This window comes from Macaca thibetana, chromosome 8 (assembly GCF_024542745.1).
Source record: "Macaca thibetana thibetana isolate TM-01 chromosome 8, ASM2454274v1, whole genome shotgun sequence".
NCBI classification, from domain to species: Eukaryota; Metazoa; Chordata; class Mammalia; order Primates; family Cercopithecidae; genus Macaca; species Macaca thibetana.
Genome location: NC_065585.1, coordinates 8,624,104 through 8,651,061, shown reverse-complemented (window position 1 = coordinate 8,651,061; position 26,958 = coordinate 8,624,104). Strand labels below are relative to the sequence as shown.

The following is a 26,958-nucleotide window of genomic DNA, read 5'->3' as shown; positions in this document are numbered from 1 at the left end:
CCTCCCTTTTCCTCTTCTTCCTCCTTTTTCTCACTTTTCTTAAGATCCGGCTATGCTTGGCTTTCCATTCCTGAGTTACTTCACTTAAAATAATGGTCTCCAATTTCAAACATCCTATGTGCTCACTCATAAATGGGAGTTGAGCTATGAGAACATAAAGACATAAGAATGATACAATGGACTTGGAGGGAAAGAGAGGAGGGCAAGTAAGGTATAAAAGGCTACACGTTGGGTGCAGGGGACACTGCTTGGGTGATGAGTGCACCAAAGTCTCAGAAATCAGCACTATATCACTTATCCATGTAACAAAATACCACCTATTCCCCCAGAACCTATTGAAATAAGAAAATAAAAATTAAAAAAAATCCAGCTATGGGGATTTTAGGAAGAAAGGCAGGAAAGAACTATCATAAGTGTAGTTTCTAGAATTTAAAATATGAAATTAATATTATGAGTTTCTGAGAAATGTTTTATTCCACCCAATTTAGACAGGAAAAAAAATATCTCACAGAGGTTACATAACTCATCTAAGTTATGTAAGCGGTGGCTTTTAAAATTGTATAATAATTATCTAGTGATGCATTTATTCATTTATGCTTTCAACACATACATCCTCTATTCCTGGTATCCCAGCCCTGTTCTAGGTAATAAAAATGAAGTGGCCAAAAAGACCAAGTTTTGTCCTGATCTTGATTAAGCATATATTCTCCAGAGAGGGGTCAGATTGGAAAAAATGAAAAATAAACTAATACATAAATGAGATTATTTAAAACACAGTAATGCTGTAAAAAATAAACAAACACACACACAATTGAGTAGAGTCATTTGACAGTATGAAGTGGAGTATGTTGATGGGGCATGAAGACCAGGGTTTCAACTAGGATGTACATCGTAAAGATATATCTGAAAAAGTAGTATTTCAGTTGACCTGTAAAAGTCAGAGAAGCCCAAATATGAGAAGATTAGGGAAAAGGACACACGAGGCAGAAGGACAGCAATGTAAAGCCCCTGTGTAGAGGATCTAGGAGAGTGGTTGGGGTTAATGTCAGATCAGAGGGGCAGGCAGGGAGCCAGTGATATTGAGCAGAACACCATTGTCAGAGGTTTAGGTTTTATTTTCTTTGTAACAAGAAATCACTGGACAGTTTTTTTAAGCAAGAAGTGAGACATATGATGTGGTTAATACTCAAAAGTTGTCCCATTTAATTTGTAAAAAATGTTGTAGAGAGAGGACAATTAAGAAGGAAAGTATTTTTTTAAATGCATCTAAGTGTTCCAGGTTAAAAAACAAAAAAACAAAAAAACAAACAAAAAAAAACAGGTATCTATAGACTGACTCGATAAATGCAGATATATTGAAAGTAGAATCCAATTCCCATATCCAAGACAAAGATACTTTTTAAATTTTAAAACTTAAACTATATGAATAATGTTTATACAAAAAAGATATTAATTAAAATATGCTGATGCATATATTTTTAATATAAAATAATTAAAATCAACCTCATCTATGAGCCTCTATGTACTGTTTTTTTTTTTTTTTTTTTTTTCACATTTTAGACTATATTCCACTCTCTCAAAACGTTAATTTGTGGGAGGCCAAACAAAAATTCTATTTCACTGAAAGAAAAGTAAACATAAATAAAAGATGTTTCTGATTGATAAAAATTGTGTATTAAAATAGTGAGACGTGTTTTGATCTGTATTAGTAAATGGATGCCTTTCATAGAGTTTGAAATAGTGATTTACATTTTCAAGAGTGTTTGTAACTATGTTTCATGAGACAGCATTTTAAAATAGAGATATACTTAGAATAGGCTTTTAAAGCTAAAAACCCAAAGGAGAGATGTATCAGAAAAACAGTTCTTTGACTTTTACTTCATTACAACCTCCTGAGATTAATCCGTTTTATAATAAATGTAGTCATCGCTTATTTATCACAGTAATACAATTTAAAAAACAAATGAAAGCCAATCTTGTCTTCTATTGAAGCAGTCTTGGGCATTCTTCAGGGAAATGGCTACTTATATTTTGTGTCCATTTTTTAATTGAAATGTTTTTTCTTTGTTTTTACTGTTGAGTTTTGAGAATTTTTTTAAATTGGAGGAGATACTATAGATATGTGGTTTGCAAATATTTTCTCCCAGTCTGTAGTTTGTCTTCTTCTCTTCCAAATAAGGTATTTCACAGAGCTAACATTTTTTTTCATTTTGATGAAATTAATTCATTAGTTTTTTTTCTTGTATGGATCATGGGTTTGGTGTTGTCTAAGAACTTTTTGAGGGTTTTCTCCACGTGTTTTTCTAAAAGTTTTAGTTTCATATTGTAAATTTAGTTCTGTAGTTCATTTTGACTTAATTGTTGAGTGGGCTTTAAAGTTTAGTTGATGCTCAGTTTTGCCTGGGAAATGTGGAAGTCTAAGTCCCGCCCGAGTCTTTGTTGATATGAGTGAAAGTGGGTACAGTTATTTTAGGTGTGTTTGGCTGGACTAGCGAAGTTGTTATCTAATACTTTTCTGTCTTGCTAGACTGCCTTCCCTGGTCCTCTAGCTGAAGACAACAGGCTTTTTCTTGTTCTTTCCTTCTTTTGTGTGTGCTTTTGGTGTTTCTGGGTGGCTAGCTTCTTCAATTCCAAGTCTCAAATATGTGAGGTGCTACATATACACCATGGAATACTATGCAGCCATAAAAAAGGATGAGTTTGTGTCCTTTGAAGGGATATGGATGCAGCTGGAAACCATCATTCTCAGCAAACTATCGTAAGAACAGAAAACCAAACACTGCATGTTCTCACTCATAGGTGGGAACTGAACAATGAGATCACTTGGACTCGGGAAGGGGAACATCACACACCAGGGCCTACCATGGGGAGGGGGGAGGGGGGAGGGGGGAGAGATTGCATTGGGAGTTATACCTGATGTAAATGACGAGTTGATGGGTGCTGACGAGTTGATGGGTGCAGCACACCAACATGGTACAAGTATACATATGTAACAAACCTGTACATTATGCACATGTACCCTAGAACTTAAAGTATAATAATAATAATTTTTTAAAAAAAAGCAATTTCAGGGCACTCTCCACTGTGTCACTTCTTGAGTCCCCAAACCTTAGCTGCTATATCTTTGTCTCTCTAACTTTGGAATTAATGTTTATTTTAAATATGATATCCAGAGTTTTTAGTTGTACATAGCAGGAGGAATAGATAACATTATATTTCCTCCATCTTCACAGAAGGAGAAGTTCTAGTCACAGATTTTTATGATGTTTTCTGGAAATAGCCTTCAAAATATTCAAGGAAACTCAAACTGCATTATATTTAAAGAGAATAATAAAATGTATAGCACTTATCATTGTTTTAAAAAAGAGTATTATGGTCATGACTTGTGAATGTAGGGGAGTATGGTAAAGCTTTTCTTATTCTCAATCATCCCACATCCTTAGGGAAAGATAAACAATGGCAAGATTTAGAAGAATATTCCCATTAACAGACACACAGATTATTAGCTTTCCTTCTCTAATTTAATATTTCTCTTCTCTTCCACAGCCTCCCTTTCTACCTCCCTACAACAACCCCTCAACTTCTGAATATTTTCTCTTGATGTGATTCTCTCAGGTTTCATTCTGTGTCAATGAATGCAGATAACACTTATTCGTGTTTAGTTAAAGTAATACTTGTGATTTATTTTCTGTGTAACCCTGTTTCTATGTGGTTCAAAAGAAGCCAATCCTACCTGCTCCACCTCCAACTAAAGGAATGTCCCCAGCCACTTAATCAGGGTCTTTATTCTGTCTCTCAACAGTGATTGGACCCAAAATAGACCCTTGATCCAATTAGATCCCTTCCCAGAGTTTTTCTGCTTTAATTATTAAGGCAGGAAGGCTCTGTCCACTAGGATTGTTACACTGGAAAAATATGAGTCCTGGCTTGCCATTCACTGTTTTATCTGACATATGGAAGCAGTCTGCCCAAACAAAATCAAGCTCAGCTCAACAGAATTCAAAGAAGTAGAAAGAAACAAGACCCTGCTTGCTATTTTAGCTACTGGATTTCGTTTTTCTGGGAGCCAGCAGCCAGACTTAGGTCTCTCAGATTATAAATTACCTTTTCCCCTTAATAAATGTTCATATATATGTAACTGAAAGTCTTATGATTTCTATAACTTAGTTTCTTCCTTTATTTAAATAAATTGTTGCTACGTTTAATGAATACTAAGGGATAGTGACGTTCTAAAAGCTAAAAATAGAAGAATAAGCAAGGTTCTGCCTTAATAAACTTGTAGTAGTAGGGGAGTGTTTGCCAGCAATTTTCAAATCAGGGACATGAAGAAAATATTATTTTTCTCCAGGAGCGGTGGCTCACACCTATAATTCCAACACTCTGGGAGGCCACGGTGGGTGGATCACTTGAGGCCAGGAATTCAAAACAAGCCTGGCCAACATGGTGAAACCCCATATCTACTAACAATACAAAAATTAGTTGGGCTTGGTGGTGGGAGCCTGTAATCCCAGCTACTTGGGATGCTGAGGTCGAAGTTTCACTTGAATGCGGGAGGCAGAGGCTTCAGTGAGCTGAGATAGCTCTACTGCACTTCAGCCTGGATAACAGAGTGAGACTCTGTCTCGAAAAGAAAAAAAAATATTATTTTTGTGTAAAGCTGGAGCAAATGCTGGTCTTCCATATTGCATGATTTTAAAGAGAATCAATCCTATCCCATACTAAGAGGTACCCCAGTAGAATACCAAGGGTACAGAGGGGGCAGTGTACCTCGAGTAGGAGCCAACAGGAGTAAATATGCACAGAATTTCACCCATACTTTATTTATTATTAAATAAATATTTTAATGAAGTCTAATACACACACGTGTGTGTGTGTGTGTAAGAGACAGAGAAAGAGAGAGAGATGCAAAGATCTTAAATGTAAAATGATGTGTTTTCCAAAGCAAAAGTACCTGTATAATCACGCCCCTAGATTTAACAACACATTTTAGGTGAGACTTACTGATGCTGTTGAATGCGGTAACAGTTCATTTATTTACAATACTGTATAATGTTCTAAGGTTTAAATGTTTACTCGATCCTGCTATTGATAGGATATATTGTACCTAATTCATTTCTCTTTATTTTTCATGTTTCTATCTAAAATCCACTTGGAATAACTTTTGTTTAAAGTATACAGTAGGAGCCAAGATTTTTTTTCCTTATAAGTAGCAGTTGATTCAGCATCATTCATTAAAGGAATATCTTTCCCCATTTGTGTTTATTTACCTATGTTAATTTCAAATGTTTCGTAAGAGTAGGTTTATTTCTGAACTCTTATTTCTTTTCCATTAATCTATGTGTCTCTCCTAATGCCAATACCAAATTGTCTTCATTATTGTGACTGGTGTTTGGTGGTGGGTGCCAATTGGCTCTGTTGCTCTTCACAATTGTTTTTGCCTGCTTGGCCCATTGATTTTATTGTTTACTGTTTAAATGAAACTTCATTGAGTTGGCAGGTCAAATTAGGGAAAACTGAACCTTTAAAATACTGAGCCCTCTCATTCATAAATGTAAAAATTCTTCCATTCTTTCAGGTTGTAATTTAATACTAATAAGTAGTTTTGTGCACAGAGGTCTTGTTGCTCCTTTGAAAGTAACATGTAGCAAAACAAAACAAAACTAACAAACAAACAAAAAAAACGGGAAACATTGGCTCTTTTGAAAACATTCTCATTTCTTCAATTTTCAGCAGTTTTGCTATGATCCCTGTCATGTGTTCCTTTTACTTACCCTGCTTAGTTTTTTTAAACTTCTTGTGTCTGTGTGTTGATATCTTTCATTAGATTTTGAGAGTTCTTTAATCTTATTTCATCAAATATTTCTTCTCTCCTTTTATCTCTCTTCCCTTATTCAGAAACACCAATTACAAATATGGCAGACCATCGACTGTGTCTCATATGTCTCTTACCCTTTTTTTTGTCTGAACTTTTACTTTTTATTTTCTTTCCATATCTTAGTCTTGATATACTGACCTATTTGTCAGTTCATTAAGTATCTCCACAGTGGCATTGATTTATGTGAATCTCATATATTGAGTTCTTAATTTTGATGATTTTATTTTACATTCTAGAATTTCAATGTATTTCTGTCTTCCATTGATTTATATTTTCTGTTGACATTGTCCATCAAATCATCTATTCACTTGAACATATTTTTTCTTTCTTTGTCTGATAAAGTTAATATTTTATTCTCCTGAGAATTTTTTTTCTAATGTCAACTTTTTCCTCTTAATTTTAGACTTTTTTTTGTTTCTGTATGCCTGCTGTTTTCTATTAAATGTCATGAAATACTTCAGAAACTATTTGAGGATCTGAGTGGTGTTATATTCCCACACTTAGAACTTATTTTTATTTTTTTCATATAGTTGAGGTAGGCGTAGATCATCTTAATCCAGTCTGAGTTTTATCAGACTTGAAGCTGGGATTCAGTCTTTTTATAAGGGCTCTTTAATTTTCATATCATGCTTTCTTTACATAAGCAACTTTTGAAAGGTTACACATTTACTAAGGTTTCTTTCGTAGAAGATTCTGTCCTTCAAAATGTATCTTGGCAGAATATTAAATTATTGTTAGATTACTGAATATTATTCTTAGATTTTCAGGCTTTTACATAATTCTACTCTACTTTTCAACTTCTCGGCTACTGCTAATGAATTAGTAAATTTCCACTTGGAAAACTGGTACACATTGGATTATCTTCCTATATTTCCCTTCTTTTTAGACCTTTTTTCTTTCCAATCTTATGGGCTTAGTTGCTCTAGGGTGGCTTCAAATTCATGCTTTTTAAAAACTTTGCCTAGTTTATCAAGTTGTTCTAGTGAATATTAATATGATACTATCCAGTTCTTCATGACTAAAAGCAGAAGTCTTCACCTCTTTTTATTTTAACTCTTGTTATTATAGTTGTCCCAGAGTTATCATCTGTCATAGTAAACCTTTAAAATTCAGTGGTTACAAAAGGACATTTTCTTTATATCTGGCACCAATTCTGGCATATCGGTGTCTAGTGATCACAAAAGGATGGTATTTTTTCAGATGATTTTATAAACAGTTCTGTAGTGCCTCTGTTCCTCTAGAAGTGGATAAAGGGATTATATTTCCATTAATATTTAGAACTGATGTGAATCATAGTGAAATGTTTTAAAATTAGTATTCACTCTTTGTGCTTGGTGCCATTTTCTACCTTCTTGCATAATTTTAATCAAAAAGCCCATTCCAATATAATTGACACAGTTTGTCCATTGCATTGCTGTGTTCTATTTATTAGAAGATATTGTCTCTGCAATAATTGTTTTCTACTGTGCAACTATCTTTCTTAATGAAATGGAAACTATATAATTGTAGCATGTAGCATTTCCCTTTCTGAAGGGGTTACTAGTAAGGTTAGAACTTAATTTGTTGCCAGATTCTAACGAGTTTATGGAAAACTTTGGAAATATTTTGTAGACTACACACCTATGATTTTATTTATTTTTTATTATTTTTATCATAATTTCTTTAGTTATGTTTAATATTTCTGTTGAATAGTACAGGGATAATTTTCTTTATTTTTGTCTTTTTTTTTTTTTTTTTTTTTTTGGTAAGCTAAACCTTTAGAATGTTGACAAGGCAATATAAACTAAATAAAAAGAAAATATTTTTATCTCCCAAAAGTGAATTGTAAATATTCAAAGATCAAGACATTATTTTATATATTTTGAATATAGCTACATCAAAAGAGAGTGCTTTAAACAAAATATATGCCTAATAATGGAATTCACTCATATAATTTTCTCTATACTGTATTTAACTCTGGGCTTCTCAAAGAGTAGGTGTTTAAAAATGTTAAATAAATTAACCACTATTTATTAAGTAATAATAAGTTAAGTGAACTTGAAGTGCAATTAGATACACCGAACTCATTGATATTTCAGGACAGAGACTAAACATACTAATACATAGGACATTAATATAATTTTCTTCCAAATGGAATGAATTGATTATCTTTTTAGTACTCAACCATGTAGAAACCTGACGGACTAAAAACATTTGCTCTGTTTTTAAACAGGCAGACTCTTTTGATCTATGTCTTGTAGAACATAAAATTTTGCATGACAATCATGAAAGCCCTCCATGTTCCCAGGTCAGGCAATAGAGTGTAATAAGCTGACTTTGCACTCACAGACCTGAGTCTTAGTGCTTAACAGTATTTCTCTGACATTGTAAGTCATTTAACTACTGTGTGCTTCAGTGTCCTCAGTGACAAATTCACAGAGAAACTAAACTCATAATAGTGTTTTTTAGAAAGCTTAATAGGTATTATGAGCAACATGAGTTTCTCAGGGGAGGGCAAGACTGAGATTCCCTGGCTTTTAGTTTTCAGTCAGGTGCATCTTTCCACAGTTAGTGAAAGATCTTGGATTATATTAGTGTACAAGTTCAGAGATACAGAAGTATTTCAATCCAACAATTATTTTGTGTGACTCTCATGGGCAGGATGCTATTCTGGATGCTAAAACCTGCAAAAAATAATGTAAAAATATTTCAGCTTAAAGAAATGATACATGAAAAGTGAAGAAACATGAAATAGCATGGCATGTTTCAGAAACAGCTAAGAAGTCGGTGTGTCAGCCCCAGGGGTAAGTCAAAAGTAGACAATGTTATGGCTTGAAAATCTGTCAGGGTCCAGGTCACAAAAGGCCACTTCTGCCATGTTCCTGAGGTTGAATTTAAGCTTGTGAACAAGAAAGGGTCTTTGTAGGATTTTTAGAACAAGAGAGACTTGGGAAGATTGATCATGCCACTCACCAAGAGCAAGTCTAGTCTTAGGCCTCCTCCACATACTGAAATAGGAGAACTTCCAGCAAGGAAACAGACACTGTTTATGGGTGGCAGTGTCCCTCTTGCCTAATAGCCTGGAAGAAAGTAGGCATAGTAACCCATTCAGCCATCAACAAACACATTTTGTGGTACTATGTGGTAGATTATTCTGTGCTTAACATTTTGGAATGCATGCTCCAAGGCAGAGAGACATGGAAGCACTAAATTGTTTACTTCTTTTTAAAGTCTGAAATTGTCCCCATGGTTATGCCTTTGTTTTAACTTGCATCTTCATATATAATTTTAAAAATATTATTAAATCATAACATCAGTCTCTTCATTATTCTACTCTGTGTGGTCTGTGTTAAAAAAACAAACTGTTGTTACTTATGTCTATGCCAGCTTTTCTAAATCTATGGTTTTGTTCAAGTCATTGGTTTGCTTGGAAGTTCTTTCACATTCTACATAGTTCTTGACATTCTGTCCCGTTTTTCATGTCCTCTCTTTAACCAAGTGCACCTCTCCTGCCCTGTACTATTATAGCATCGTATTTATTTATGCTCTCCTGATGACATTTGTTGCATGTATTCTTAAATTATTGCTTTTGTGAGTTCAAATTATTTGAATGGATGATGACAATAATGCCTACTATTATGAACATCTACCATATGCCACTCATTTGCAAAGTTAATAACCTATAATATTTTTAACCTTTACAATGTCTCTCTAAGATAAGTATCATGGGCCCTGTTTGCTTATGGTGACCACGAAATGCAGAGATGGTTCAGTAAACTCCTAATTTCACACAGTTAGTAAGTGGCAAAAACAATGTTTTATGTGCATGTCTGACTTTAACGTTCATTGCAATGTATAAAGTCATTTTAAATTTACTTTCTCTTTCAGCTAGATTATTCATTCCTTGGAATCAGGGATAGAGGCTTATTTAACTGCACGTATCTTCTAAGTCATAGTCATGACACTGTTTTTCAACACAAAGCTAGACACCGTGCTATGCATTTTTGTATGTTATTTCAAGTACTACTGGCAAGAACTCTGTGAGACAGGTGTTATTATCACTATTATTTAAACTTAGATGTTAGAACATGCAGTCTTTAGTTTTCTGTTTCTGCATTAATTTGCTGAGGATAATAATCTTCCAGCTGCAAAGGAAGGTTGCTGCAAAGGATATGATTTTGTTCTTTTTCATGGCTGTATAGTATTCCATAGTGTGTATATGCCACATTTTCTTTATCCAACCCAGCACTGTTGTGCCCCTACTAGTTAAAATAAAAGTTGAGACAAAAGAAACATATCAAACTTACTTCCATCAGCAGTGATTTCACGATTCTCTTCTCATCTCAGGCATTAGCACATTAGCACATTTAAATATATTTGCCCCAAAGTATCACTAGTGATGTCACATTGCTTCAATTCAAACTTCTTTGATTGTTAATGAGAATACGTATTTTTCCTGTTTCTTAGCATTTAAAACATCTAGGTTCTGAGAACTAATATGTCCTTTGCATGTGTTTTACTCTTCATATTGGTTTATTTAAATTCCTTAAGATTAATAATTTCAATATGTTATCTGCCATATTTACCACAAATATTTTGTTTGTTTGTTTTTTGCATTTCTTTCTTTTAAAATGCAGAGATTCTAATATTTTTTGTGTGATATTTTAAAATTTTGCCTATGTGTGAAGTCCTTCCCCATGCCCAAATGAAATTTGTCTAATTCAGTTTCACTTGTGCAATATAAATAAATTATGTCAATCCACTGGAACACATACAACATATTTGAAATAATAAAATCATTTTAATTTTGAGAAAAAAAACCCTCAGTTATGAAAACTGAGACAGAGAGAGGTAAAGTGATAGGTAACTTGTAATAAATTATATAGCAAGTAAATGGTAGAGATCGGATTTGAAGCAGGAAGAAAAAAATACGAAATGTAGAAAGCACAAGCTGTGTGTTGGGTACTGGCTTAGGCGTGGTGGCTAATAAGAAGCAGAGCTGTTGAATAGCAGTGGTGAGAGTGGGCATCCTGGTCTTGTTCTGAATCCTAGGGGAAAGCTTCAAACTTTTCCTCATTGAGTATCGTGTTGTTACCTGTGGGCTTGCCATATATGGGTATTATTGTGTTGAGGTACATTCCTTCTATACCTAATTTGGTAAGAGTTCTTTTTATCATAAACAGTTGTTGAATTTTGTCAAATGCTTTTTCTGTGTCGGGTGAAACGATCATATGCTTTGTTCTTCATTCTGTTAATGTTGTGTATCACATTGATTGATTTGCCTATGTTGAACCATCCTTGCATTCCAGGGAAAAATCCCACTCGATAGTGGCGAATCATCTTTTAATGTGCTGATGAATTTGGTTTGCTAGTATTTTGTTGAGGATTTGTACATCAATGTTTATCAAGGATATTGGCGTATAGTTTTTTGTTTTGTTTCTTTTTTTGTGATATCTTTCTTTGACTTTGGTATCAGAATAATGCTGGCCTTATAAAAGGAATTTGGAAGTATTCCTGCTTCTTGGATCTTTTGGAGTAGTTTGTGGATAATTGATACTGGTTCTTTTCTAAATGTTTGGTAGAATTTAGTAGTAAAGCCATTAGAGCTTGGACTTTTCTTTGATGGAAAAGAAAAGATACTTGCCCCAAAGTATCACTAGTGATGTCACATTGCTTCAATTCAAACTTCTTTGATTATTAATGAGGATATGTATTTTTCCTGTTTCTTAGCATTTAAAACATCTAGGTACTGAGAACTAATATGTACTTTGCATGTGTTTTACTCTTCATATTGGTTTATTTAAATTCCATCCTTGGTAATTTTTATTTTAGGAGAAAAGTTGTTGCTTTACCACATTCAGGGAGAAAGTTTGGTTGCCATAAAATTGGGGAAAGCATAAACAAAGTAAGATTATATTCAACATCCTTCAGTTTGAGGAGAATAATTTGCAAGACTTAAGAAAGGGCCACATTCAGATTTCCCTTACCTGGTAAGAGCCAGGACAGGTCCTGAGGGAAGGAAATTAGCTTCCAAGATGGTTAATTTTATTACCACTTCAACATCCTCTCTCATTATTGGTCTGTTAATAGTTTCTATTTCATCATGATTCAGTCTTGGTTAGATTTATGTGTCTGGGAATTTATTCATATCTTCTAGACTATCCAATTTTTTGGCATATAATTGCTTGTAATAGTCCTGTAAGATCCTTTGTATTTCTGTGGTATCAGTTGTAATGTTTTCTCTTTCTTTCTTAATTTACTTCTTTGAGGCCTTTTTTCTCTTAGTCAAGCTAAAGAATTTTTTCAGTTTTATCTTTTTAAAAAAGAGCTTTTAGTTTTGTTTATGTTTTGTGTTCCTTTTCTACTCGCAAGTCCTTCCAGATTGGGTAAATCATCCTGTGTGTCCAACTCAAACATCCTCCAAGCTTTGCTGAATTTCTCTTCTGAGGACCTCTTTACAGAAACTTTTAGAGATAAAATGAATAAAAGTTTCAAATATGAAGACAAAATAATTTGCCATTATTTCTGACTTCAAGGCACTGTGGGTCTAGAAACAGAGAAGGACAGTGTGAGGAGGGCTCTGAAAGTTGTCATATAGACAAAATAAGAGTGAGCTCCAACTAGCAAATCCCCCATTTTAGTATAGGCTGCATCATATCAGGCCCATATATTCTGATGGTTCCACTAAATATTATCTAGTTTTCTTCAGAAGTTTGAAATGTTCAAGATTACATAGGGGATGTTATGAAAAATATCTATTTTTACATTTCATTTGCACTTACTGAGCTGCGAATTTTAGGAGACCTAACTTTGCCTTATGGAAAATCCTGTCTGGGTTGTTTCAGGCACTTTATTCTTAGGAACCATCTGGTGAGAAGCCCGGGTTCTTAGTTTGAAACTTGATCTATCTGTTACTTTTCTTTCTTTTTTTTATTTTAAAACATCCTCTTTCTTTCCTTCATTTGCTTTTTTGTGTGTGTGGTTCCAAATAAACTTGATTCCTTCCTGACTTTCTTCATCCATCTAATGATACTTTTTCTATTTATTGATGGTCCTGAATATATTATGAGTACTGCCAGAGAATACTTTAGTATTAAAAGGATGCTCTGAAGAAAACTTGCAGACTTTGGAGGTAAATAGACTGTGAGTCAATAGATATTATAATCTACAGATATTATAGTGGAGAACTTATCATTGTGTTCGGCATATGAGACCATCAATAAATAAAATATGTTCTTATCTTTATTGTTAACTATTATAAACATGCAATTTATAAAATCCATGGAACTTCCAGATGATTCCATGTATTTCTGGACAAAGAGTCAAATACAGAACCACCACTGTCTGTGTTGTAAGTGACCCAGAGGAAAAATGTTTTGTACACAAATGCATATCTTTGTGGTCTCCAGAGTTTACCCCTAGAAGTTCTAGAATGATAGGCTGAGAATTAAAGAAATCAATTTTTCTGTTTCTTAAACTGAAATAGTAACTCAAATATGTCTCTTACTTTGCAATTTATCAGCTGGTGCTTATCAAATAATCACAGAATTGTACTCTTCCTGAATAGCTCCTTGGCTTCCTTCACTGGCCTAAATCCACAGTGAGGTTGGAATAATTTTGTTTGTTTTAGAAGGATTAAGTAACTTCTCTTATATTAATCTGCATCCTTGGCTATAGGTATTTGCAAAGTAGATTACTTGAATACAACATTTGGCTGAGCTTCTCCTACCTTTTAGACCTCCTCTTGGCCTCTTGGAAGCTAATTTCCTTCCCTCAGGACCAGTCCTGGCTCTCCACCAGGTAAGCGAAATCTGAATCTAGCCCTTTCTTAAGTCATCCTCTCCTTAAACTGAGGGTGCTGAATAAAATCTTACTTTGTTTAGGCTTTCCCCAACTATATGGCAAGTAAACTTTCTCCCTGAATGTGGTACAACAACAAATTTTCTCCTAAAAACATGAATGGAGACATAACTTTCCACCATTAGAGTTATTTTATTTGTAATAGAAAGAATTAATTTAGTCTGCATAATATGTTTTCATAGAGTCTAGACAGAGGATTCACGTTTTTCCTATTAAATTGACGTTGATCTTGTTTCTTACAAATTTACAACCCTGACTAATGGCATGTTTCTTCCTGCTCTCAGTCATCTGGTGTTAATGGTGCTGTGTCCAAACAGTTGATTTCTGTTTTCCACATAACTCATCAGCTCCTTATAGCAGTGGTGACAGTTTTAGCTCATCTTGCTGCATCGACATAATTCAATTAGGCAATATTTATTAAACATGTGTTATATGCCAAACTCTATGCTTTGCTAAGATATCAAGAGAAATACAGAATTATATCTCCCCTCAAATAATTAAACAATTCAGAGACCGAGAGGCCACCCACATGTCATGATGTCTGGGTTTTATAAAAGAAGAAAGAAGAGAACATTAGAGGTTTTAATAAAGAAGTGGTCCATTCATCAAAGAAAAGGTTATCAAAAGGTTAACAGGTGGACGATGAAGTTGATCCTCAAAGCCCAAATAAAAATTTTCTAGGTGGGAAACGGGGTCAGGTGGTATGATGTATAGCATAGAACAAACTCAGCAAAGATAACTAAATGGATGAAGACATAGAATGTTACAACATCGAGGTCTATTCTGAAAGTTCCATGGATTTCAATGACTAGGAATCACGACTGTTCTGAAAGGGAGAAGACTACACAAGTAAACTAGAGTCAAATATGAGAGTTGATTAAGTTCCATATTGAAATGTAAACCTTATTTCATTGATAATCCTTATGAAAGAGCTTTTACCTGGAAAGTACCATGGTCAGATTTGCTGTTGGAAAACATCACTTATCTGTATAAACTGGGAGGGAGTAGAGGCAGTGAGCCCATACAAGAGATTCTCATGGCCACCTGGGCTGGACATATAAGGGCTTAAAGGAGGTGGTGGACATCCACAGCTAATGACAGGACTTGAGAACAAACACATATGACGGATTGAATAATTGCTTCATTCTATCTACAAGCCTTAACAATGAAATGTGGATAATGACACTACCCAACTAAGAAAAATGTGAAACCCATATGATATAGTTCATTCATCCCAGTGACAGTAAAACTATCATTATTACCAATATTATAGCTATTGAAGTATTTGTATTGAAAACAGAAAACAAGGGAGAATTACAGGATATGCCCAAGATGTAGTGCGGAGAGAGACAGAGAGAGTGGGAGACAGGGTTTAAGATGTGGACAGTTAGCAAAGGGAAGAATTTAGGAGACATTCTTGTGGAAGTCACAGCACTGGGTTTCACTGGTGAGATAACAATAGTATTACAATGACACTGATGTATACAGCTCTGATTTATTGACATTCACAGGCCCAACCACTTCATTTGTAATAGCCCATTTAATTCTAATAGCAACTCTGAGGCAGAAAACAGTATTGTCAGTATTACTGTGATCAGAGGAAACTGAGGCATAGAGAGATTAACTTGTTCAGAAACATATCCTGAGAAAGTGACATCATTTGATATAAACCCTAGCAATCTGTGTCTAGAATATCTGCCCTTCACCATGTGTCTGAGAGCCTGCTGTAGATGCTTGAAGGAAATCGTTGATTATAGAGGTGATCACTAACAAGTAGTCAATTAAAGATTACCAGTAAAGAAGACTGTGTGGTAGTCCTCCCTTATCTGCAGTTTTGCTTTCCACATTTTCAGTTACCCACAGCTAACTGTGGTCCACAAATACTAAATGAAACATTTCACACATAAACAATACATAAGTTTTAACTCATGCACCATTCTGAGTAGGGTAATAAAATCTCACACCATCCTGTTATGCCCCACCCGGGATATGAATCAGCCCTTTGTCCAATGTATTTATGCTGAATTTGTTACCTGTCCCATTAGTCATTTAGGAGCTTTCTCACATATCAGACTGACTGTGGAAGTATTGGTAGTGCAGTGTTTGTGTTCGAGTCACCCTTATTTTACTTAACAATGGCTCAAAGACCAAGAATGGTGATGCTGGTAATTCAGATAGGTCAAAGAGAAGCTATAATGCCTTTTCTTTAAGTGAAAAAGAAAAATTTCTCTACCTAATAAAGAAAAAAAAGATATTGCATTGTCAGGTTGCTAAGATTTAGTGTAAGAACAAATATTCTATCCATAAAATTGTAAATAAGGAAAAAGAAATGTGTGCAGAAATTAGTATATATAGAGTTTGGTATCATCCATGGTTTTAGGCATCCACGGGGCATGTTAGAACTTATCCCCCACAGACAAAAGGGGACTACCATACTTGCTTTATTTGTGTCCCTGGGAAGCCAATGACCCTTAGGCTCAGAGTACAGTGGGCCTAACATTGTAGAGAGTGTAGACTGCATTTCCACCCAACTCTTGCCATTATTGCATCTGGGTAAAGTGGTGAGTGAGGATGGGGAGCAAAGGAGTATCTATCACTTTCAAATTATCTCTCTGCTCCATAGGTTCCATATACAATTCTTGGAAACACAGAACAACTATGTTGTACTCAGCTCCATATTTCCCAGCGTTTATCACTGTTTTTGGTGCATTGCAGGTATCTCATTCTTATTTGCTCCATTGAAAAACAGGAATTGAACAACGCTGGAGGGAGTAAAGATATTCAGTTACTCAAAATAGCCAAAAAGTGTTTGATTAACAGTCTTGACTACTAACACACTGTTGACTTCCAAATCCAAATGTTGTCCTGTACTGTTTCTTAAGATTTTCTGTAGGAGAATTCTTAGTATATACCACTTTGTGGACAGAGCGTAGGTCCTCACTAAAGCACATTGGAACATTTTATTAACTAACTAGTCAAAGATGGAAAGTGCAACCCACCAGTCTAGATGAGCTTGTCAAAAAGCAATAAAGTAATAATGATAATAACATTAATGTACATGCTATTTATTTCAGACACTAGTGTATGCCAATCATTAGAACATTTACCTTACACACAACATATACACTATTCTCCATAAATATTAACATTCTTCCGTTCCTGGTATCATTTCCTAAGGAGAATCTTGCTTAGTGAGACTGACTCTTAGACTTTTGAGGGCAAGAGTGAGGAGCGATGGAAAGGTTTTAGAAGGCAAAGAGAGGCATGTGGATGTATAAGCTTGAGAGTGAGAGCAGTACCTATTAAAAATGTTTAGGGGTGGAATGTTGAGAAGAACAATCAAACTATGTGTGTGTGTGTGTGTGTGTGTATAGGTGTATAGGTACATATATATGTTAAAACACTCAGATTATTTAGAAATTGATTATTTAAAATTACCTTATTTGAACAAATTATGTTTTATGAAATTTATTAATGTATATGGTTCTTAATTAACCAATATAACACTCTGGGAAGAGCCCCATGATGACAGCTCAGCATTCCACATTAATCATGTCTGTTCATCACAAAAGTCATGTATCTAAGGCAGATATTTGTGCCACATTTTATGTCTAAGGACACTGAAGTTTAGGGAGACCAAATTTCTGCCTGAGAACCCATTGCTAACCATTCATAGTTCCAGTCAGAATTTAGATCTTTGTCATGCAAGACTCTTTCCAAGGCACGGTCTCTTTCTGCTCAGGCACACTCTCTAGTCATTTCCTCTAATAAGCTGAAATATCTCTATGTCCATGGCTGTTGGTGCTTCAGATAAAAACAACAGTAGCTTTAGCTGCTGGGGACTAATTCCCATTTTCTCCTATCCATCTTAAACTTGCTCACACACTGGTTTTATTAGGTCCCAAGCCTGTTTAGATTTATAACCCAGTAAATTCTCATCTGGCTATTTTTTGGGATAAATATTTTTGGGATAAAGGCAGACGAGCTTTGGCAAGAGAAAGATATTCTACCCCTTAGCTTTACCCTGCTAAAGACCCTAGATCACAATCCAGCCAGCACTGGGTGCCATCAGACCCATCTCCTCTGGGAGGAGATATTCCAGCTCTTGAAATGTTCACTGTGTTTGTCAGACACTTGTGTGTCTCCCATGGCATGGGTAATTTAGCCTGGGAAGTGCTCTGTCTTTCTCACTTCATCAAAATAATCACTATCAGCACTCTTTACTTTGGTATGACACAACACATGTTGTAAACTGCTTTTACATACATTGGTTATTCTACGAATTGCAAACACCCAAATATAAGGACGTATGAAATTTGGAAAACAGAGTAAAAAAAGCTAAGTATACCATCTTCCCTAACACAGCAGTAATGATAATGAGAAATCCCTAAATGTTTTATTCATGTGCATTCATTCAATTATTTATTTTAATTTAACATAGGGTAATGGAATTCTTTCTTGGTACTATACAAATGTAACTTTAATCATGATTCTAGTTTTAATAAAGGCTACCATTCCCCGACCAACTATATTCAATGCACTAGGTGTTTACACGTATTATCAATTTATTTTATTTTGTTACAAAAAAACCATTTATTAGTAACATTTTTTTCTTGTTCTACTAGTCAGAAAATTAGGGTGCAGAAAGATCAAAATTGAATTGCATAAGATACCTTGATATATCTGTTTTATAAGAAACAACATGTTACTGATGTTAATTTTTATATGATCTTAATTTTTTCTTATTATATGTGACACTGAAATAATATTCATATATTTTGGATTGTTTGCTTAGGTTAGTTTTTGAAAATCAATACTACTAGTTCAGTATACATAAACACACTTTTTAAGTGTGGAGATATAAGTTGAAGAATAAAATGTTCCAAAGAAACTGACAATGATTTACACTATACTAGCTGTTCATTTCACAGAACAGTTGCTAGATTTGGTTGAAGCATGGTACCTCATTAGTGTTCTAATTTGTTTTCCTTTATGGAGACACTTTTCTCTCATGTGCATGTAAGGATTTTTATTTCCTGTTGCCTGCATATATCTTTTATCTCTGGTCTATTGGAATCTTAATGTTTTTTCTAATCATATATAGAGAAGTTGTAATTACATAGTTTAAGGGATGCGTGTGAGTCTGTGTTTATTCATGTGTGTACATACGTAAGAGAGAAAAATTTGGGGAGACCTTCAAAGGCTGCATGTATCTGCTCAGCATCCATTCCTCCTGCTTCTGGTAATAGCACCCAACTTTCCTTTAGGAGCCATGATCTGTATGCTAAGTCCATCCATCTAGGTAAGTTGAGGTGCCATCAACATTGGATACTGCATCCTTCTGGCCATAGGAATGGGTTCAGGTCTGAGAACCAAATTTAAGATGAGGACAGTGAAAGACCTGCCCAGAGTTTTGCTGGAACTCTTGAGAAAATGGCCTGTAAATACAGCTTCGGTCCTCATGGTGGTCACATTTTTCCCAGAGAAAGATTTCCTGAGAATAGAGGTACCAGTGAGGAGAGCAAACTCAAACTACATGGAAAGATATCATTTCAGTTTCCTGATTCTGTTAAGACTAAAATCAATCCTACATGTAATCTTTCAGTCATACAAGACTCTAATTTAAGTCAGTTAAGTTGAATTCCATTACTTGCTATCAAATACTGTCTGGTACACCTGTGTTCACCTGCCAGTTGCAGACTGACAGATGAGCAGCTCTCAGATAAACACACCCCCTGCTGATTTCTTAAATGTCTTGCTTCACATCCCCTTTATTAGCATTCAACCCTTTTTTATTCGAGTACTGTGACTTCTGCTTGGAAACTCCCAAAAGCGGTACCTGAATGTCAACAGCAAATGTTCTTTGGATGCCTTTGTTCTCTGTTATTTCTACTTTCCCTTGAGCCAAGCCTGTCCCTGAGCCTCCGTCATACCTTCAGTGTGGAGTTCAATATCAGTGATCAAGACAGATGCTTACAGTGTCACCATTAACTTTAACCCCCAAGCACCATAGAAGATGCTCAAAAATGTCTGTTGACCGAACGATTGCAGAGATAAATTTTACCAGTATTCTGACATATTGGAACCATCCCCCAAAGGAAAAACATTTATTTTTCTTGTATTTGACACATTCCTATGAAATTACACAAAGAACAGCAGGTGTCCTTGGTGTTAAACTTTATTTATGTGAAATTTATTAAAATGTATTATTCACTGCCTAAGTTCATGGCTCGCACAGCTAAAGCTATTGCTGAAATTTAAACTTCCTAATAAACAAGATTTATATGATAAGGTCACAAGTGAGCATGACAACCAAGATATTACAAACAAATAAATGATTCCATGTAATTATGGTCCCAAGCATGGTCCAAAACCAGCATCTATTTAACACCAAGGATGATTCTGAAGGAGATGAAGAAAGTAAGTTCTCCTTTAGAATCATCCTTGGGGTTAAACAGATCCTGGTTCTGAGATAGAATTGTCTTTCTTACCAAATCCTACTGGGAGCAGAACAGAGCCTAGAAATAACCTAATATTGTCCCAGTCTTAATCATATTGTCTTCTTTTGATGTTGTTGTCTGGCTCTTTCAGAGATGTAAGCTGTACTCAGGCACACGTAATTCCTTCTTAACTCTTTTTATCTGTAGATTTTCATATCTCAGATTTTGTTAATTGACAGCAGGATGGCTCTTTTATCAAATGAAAAAAATTGTTTTTTCCTGTATTTTCTTCATTAGCATTTCTGGTAAGAACGTTAAAAGAAAAAAAAGATAATTCCCTGTCTACCCCTCACTTCCCTTTCTCTCCTACCTCTTGTTAAGCTGCAAGTTCTTTCCCTCTTAATACGTCACTTGAGACATAAGACGTTAACTTCTTGGTTGCTTTGGCAAGTATTTTCTAGTTATTTTCTTTCCAAATAATTTGATTTACATTTTAGAATGGTGGGGTCACAAGAATATGTTATTTTAATTTTAAAACTCAAATTCAAAGCTCATAACATTTATGATTTCAAATGAATTGACTTACTAATCTCTAAACACACCTACTTGGAAAAAGAGTTTGACAATAATATTTAAATTATGTAATAACATCATTTCTGTTCTCCAAATTGAATATGAACCTCACAAGTCCAGACACTATGTCTTCTTGCCGTATCTGGTGCTTACAACATGCTTGCTCAAACATAACAATATTGCATATATTAGTTATTGCCATTTTGTAAATATAGCTATTGCTATGTATAATATGAAGGCATGGAAAGTCAATGAAGAGGTTTCATCTAATTTCACTTATTCTTTAATAGCATTGAAAATTGTTTAACATGAAATCTACATAATTCCTTTTCTTTACTTATTAAAAGAGCTTTGTTATTTCAGACTGCCTAAATACACTTATACATATACTCACACATGTATACACCTTGCCTGTAAATATATTGTAATTACAGATTACAGACTAATTAGAGCGTTATTTATGCTTGAAGATTACATACTAATTATACATGAAGTTATTATGGAAAACCTGGCCAAGGCTATGTGAGTAATTGCTATAAAATTATAAGTGCATGCTATATAATTTTATGATTATTTGTACCATATGAAACAGTAACTTGCCAAAAATCAAACCAGAAGGGTGTTGTGAATCTGTTATCTATGTCCTTTTAATAATGTTGAGCCTCAGCAATGCCAAAAGCACAGCTTGCTTTGATTTCAAGGACAGAAGCCTTGGGAGCAGAGCTAAGTACAAACTGCTGCGGGATGTGCCATAGATGCCTATTTTGGAGTTTGTAGATAAATGGTGAACATGGAGTTAAGGGGTAATAATGAGTTACTCAGCAACATTTTTAGTGTTCTAATATTATTATTATTAATTAATAAATATAGAAATAATGAATGAGAAATAACAAAAATAGTAGTAGTACGTGTCACTTGTGTTTCAAGCACTGTCATAACACGTTATACATATTACTTCATCACATGGCCGCATCAGCTCTGTGGGGTATACTATTTCTGTTTTAGAGATGAGGAGTCAAGACCCAGAGACACTAAGTATTGAGCTCCAGCCACACAACCATTAAATGACAGAGAAGGGATTCATTCATGTCTGAGAAGACTGCCTCTAGGACTTATGCTCTTTATCCAATTGTTTTTAAAGACAAAGGATGCCAGTTGTTCATCTCCCTGTATGTCTTTCTCTTTGGCTTTAAATGTATCCACAACAATACACACTTTTAGTGCTTTTCCTCTGGCCTCAGGAACGGGAATAACTTCACCTACTTAAATTATGAAGACTTTCATTTTCAACTCCTTTTGGCCTTGCTCCCTTTCTCTTTCCTTTATGCTAGCCCACTCTTTTTCCTTTCATCACGCTCTTCTCTTGGTTTTCAAAAATAAGATTGCACCCTTATTGGCAAACATCCTTTAATACTGCCTCTCCATAAATCTACTAACCTTTTATCCCTTTTCAACACCAACTTCATGAAGAGTGGCCTGTGCTCACTCTCTCCACTTCAGCTGCTAATTACACTTCAACCTAGGATGCCATGAAAGCCCCTCTCTTAAATGTCTCCGCTGACCAAAATATTTTTTTCTCTCTCAGTGTGTTAGTAGGTTTATATTGATATATAAAATACTGCACATATTTAATATACACAATTTCAGAAGTTTGGACATGTATGTATACCTGTGAAACCATCATCACAATCAAGCTAATAGAATGTACATCAACTTTACAAATTTCCTTGCACCTCTTTGTTTTAGGTTGTTTTTGTTGTAAGAACGCTCAACATGGCTGGGCACAATGGCTCACACCTGTAATCCCAGCTCTTTGGGAGGCTGAGGCAGGTGGATCGCCTGAGGTCAGGAGTTCAAGACCAGACTGACCAACATGGTGAAACCCCATCTCTACTAAAAACACAAAAATTAGGTGGGTGTAGTCGTGGGCACCTGTAATTCCAGCTTCTTGGGAGGCTGAGACAGGAGAATCACTTGAACCAAAAAGGCAGTGGCAACTGATATCACGCTAATGCACTCCAGCCTGGGTGACAGAGTGAGAATCTGTCTAAACAAACAAACAAACAAACAAACAAAAAACCATGCAACATGTCTATACTTGTATTGAATTTTTAAATGCAAAATACTATTGCTAACTATAGGCAGTATGCTGTACAGCATCTTTTTAGAACTTAAATATATTAAATAACTGAAACTTTATGTCTGTTGAATAACAACTCCCCATTTTCCTATCCACCAGCTCCCGGAAAAAAACCATTCTAATCTCTGTTTCTATTAGTTTGACTGTTTTAAATACGTCAAATGAGTGAAATAATGCAGATGACATGGTCTCATATGTAGAAAATCCTAAAGACTACACACACACACACACACACACACACACACAGAGTTACAACTAATACATTTAATAAAGTTGCAGAATACAAAATCAACATGCAGAATTTAGTTGTGTTTCTATATACGAAAAATAAAGTATCTAAACTGCACATTTAAAAATCTTATTTACAATAGCCTCAAAATGAGTAAAATATAAAGTCAGGCACAGTGGCTCACAACTGTAACCCCAGCACTTTGAGAGGCCGGGCAGGCGAATCACCTGGGGCCAAGAGCTTGAGACTAGCCTGACCAACATGGTGAAACCCTGTCTCTATTAAAAATGCAAAAATTAGCCAGGCATGATGGTGCGTGTCTGTAGTCTCAGCTACTTGGGAGGCTAAAGCAGGAGAATTTCTTGAACCTGGGAAGCAGAGGTTGCAGTGAGTCGAAATCATGCCACTGCACTCCAGCCTAGGCAAGAAAACAAGACCCCATCAAAAATATATATATATATAAGATGTGTGGAAATGAAATAAACAAAGAAGATAAAAAAATGTTTGCTGAAAACTATCAAACATTGATGAAGGATTATGAAGAAGTTGCAAATAAATGGAAAGACATCACATGTTCATGGATTAGAAAACGTAACATTATTAAAATGCCAATACTACCCAAATTAATCTACAGATTCATTACTATCTTAATCAAAATCCCAATGCATTTTTACAGAAATTAAGAAGCACAATCCTTAAATGTATATGAAAACACAAAAGATGAAAAATTGTCAAAGTGATCTTGAGAAGGAACAAAGATAGAGGCATTCCACTTTCTGAATTGAAAATATATTACAAAGTTCCAGCATTAAAACAATATGGTACTGGCATAAAAAAACTAATGGAACAAAATAGAATTTCCAGAAATCTATATCTATATTTATATATGCAGGCATACACATACATATATATGTATGTATGTACATATGCATATGTTCATGCACATACTACAGTCAACTGATCTTCAACAAGGGTGTCAAGAATACACAATTGAAAAAAGTAGGCCTTTCACTAAATGGTGTTGGGAAAACTAGAGATTCACATTAAAAAGAATGAATTTGGACCCTTATGTTACAACTCCCATAAAAATCCCTCACTGTATTTTATTCGTTTGCCTTTTTTTTTTTTTTCAATTTTTATTTTAGGTTCAGTAGTACATGTATGGGTTTCTTACATGAGTAAATCACATGTTGCAGGGGTTTGGTGTACAAATGATTTTGTCACCCAGGTGGTGAGCATAGTACTTGGTGGGTAATTTTTCAACTATCCCTCTACTCCCACCCTTCCCCTTCAAGTAGGTCCTAGTGTCGGTTTTTCCCATCTTTGTGTCCATTTGTACTCAATGTTTAGCTCCTACTTGTAAGTAAAAAAGTGTGAAATTTGGTTGACTATTCTTGCATTAATTCACTTAGGGCAATGGCTTCTAGCTGCAGCCATGTTGCTGCAAAGGAATGATTTTATATTATATGGCTGCATAGTATTCCATGGTATACATGTAGCACATTTTCGTTATCAAGTCCACAATTGAGGGGCATCTAGGTTGATTCCATGTCTTTGCTTTTGTGAATAGTGCTGTGTTGAGTATACAAGTGCATGTGTCTTTTTGGCTGAATTATTTATATTCCTTTGGGTATATACTTAGTACTACAATTACTGGGTTTAATGGTAGTTATGTTTTAGGTTCTTTGAGAAATCTCTGAACTTTCTGCAATGGCTGAACTAATTTATATTCCCACAAACAGTGTATAAGTATTTCTATTTTTTTCACAAGCTTTCCAAAATCTGTTATTTTTGACTTTTTAATAATAACCATTCTGACAGGTGTGAAATGATATATCATTGTGTTTTTGAGTTGCATTTCTCTAAAGATTAGTGATGTTGAGCATTTTTTACATGCCTGTTGGCTGCATGTATGTCTTCTTTTGAGGAGTTTCTCTTTATATAGTTTGTCTATGTTTTAATGAAGTGGTTTGGCTTTTGCTTGTTTTTTTGTTTATGTTCCTTATAAATTCTGGATATTAGACTTAGAATTGAATATCCAATATTCACAAAGTATTCTTCCAACTGGATGAATTTTCTCCCATTCTGCGGGTTACCTGTTTACTTTGTTGACAATTTCTCTGGCTGTCCAGAGGCATCTACTGAATACTCCACACAACAACATAAAATAAATTCTTCTTACCTGTATAAAGCACATACTCTAGGACCAACCACGTGCTCAGCCATAAAGATATCTCAATAAATTCAAAAAAGAACCAAAATTGTACCAACAACACTTTCAGACCACAGCACAATAAAAATACAAATAAATACCAAGAAGATCTCTAAAAATTATACGATTATATTGAAACTAAACAACCTGCTCCTGAATAAGTTTTAGATACAGAGTATAATTAATGCAGAAATCAAATAATTCTTTGAAAATAATGGAAACAAGGATACAACATATCAGAATCTCTAGGACACAGCTAAAGCAGTGTTAAGAGGAAAGTTTATATTGCTAAATGCCTACATTCAGAAGTTAGGTAGATCTCAAATTAACAACCTAATATCACAAATGAGATTAATATGTAAAAACTCATACAAAAGATCAGTGAAACCAAAAGTTGATTCTTCAAAAGGATAAACAAAATTGATAGACTTCCTTCTAGATTAACAAAGAAAAAAATTTAAATAAACACAATCGAAGATGAAAAAGGTAACATATGACTGACTGCATAGAAATGAAAAAAATCCCATAGAGCCTGTTATTAACACCTTTATGCACACAAACTAGAAATCATAGAATAATTGGATACATTTCTGAAAACATACAACCTCCAAAGATTTAACTAAGAAGAAATTAAATCCTGAATAGACCAATAACAAGTTCCAAAACAGAATCAGTAGTCAAGAAATCGATCATCCAGAAAAAGCCCCGGACTGGTTGGCTTCACAGTTGAATTCTACTAGATTTACAAAGACGAGTTGGTACCAATCTTACTGAAATATTCCAAAAAATTGAGGAAGAAACACTACTCTCTAACTCATTCATGAGGTCAGCATTATTGTGATACCAAAATCTGGTAGAGATACAACGGAAAATAAAAATTTCAGGCAAACACTGATGATGAACATTGATGAAAACACAAACCTCAACTAAATACTAGCAAACACAATACAGCAACACATCAAAAAACTAACTTACCACTATAAAGTAGGCTTTATTCCTGGGATGCAAGTTTGGTTCAACATAGCCAAATCAGTAATGTGATTCATTACATAGACAAAACTAAAAAGGAAGACTAGATGATAATCTCAATAGACAGAGGAGGCTTTCAATAAAATTAAACATCACTTCATGGTAAAATACTCAACAAACTAGACATCAAAGGAACATACCTCAGAATAACAGGAGCCATCTAGAAAAACCAACAGCCAACATCATACTGAATGGGCAAAAGCTGGAAGCATTCCCCTTGAGAATTGGAACAAGACAAGGACTCCCAGTCTCACCATTCCTATTAAACATAGTACTGAAAGTCTAGCCACAGCAATCAGACAAGAGGAAGAAATAAAAGGCATCTAAATAGAAAGGTAAGAAGTCAAAGTATCTATTTTCACAGACAATATAATTCTATACCTAGAAAATTCCATAGTCTCTGCCCAAAGGCACTTAAAACTGATAAACAATTTCAGTAAAGTTTCAGGATGCAAAATTAATGTATAAAAATCAGTATCATTTCTATGTACTAAAACACCCAAGCTGAAAGCCAAATCAACAGCACTATCTCATTTACAATAGCCGGAAAAAGAATAAAGTACTTCGAAATACAGCTAACCAGAAAGGTTAAAGAGCTCTACCATGACAATTACAAAACAC

The 26,958-nt window shown here is 34.7% G+C and overlaps 1 long non-coding RNA gene across 1 annotated transcript in view; it reads left to right on the top strand.

The window, feature by feature from the left end:
- LOC126960606 (uncharacterized) overlaps positions 1-23,140 on the top strand; it is a 33,343-nt gene extending 10,203 nt beyond the window's left edge. The window contains exons 3-4 of the long non-coding RNA XR_007728077.1: positions 10,806-10,807; positions 22,474-23,140. This is a non-coding gene — a long non-coding RNA (uncharacterized LOC126960606). The remainder of the gene's footprint in view (positions 1-10,805; positions 10,808-22,473) is intronic.
- The last annotated feature ends 3,818 nt before the right edge of the window (positions 23,141-26,958 follow it).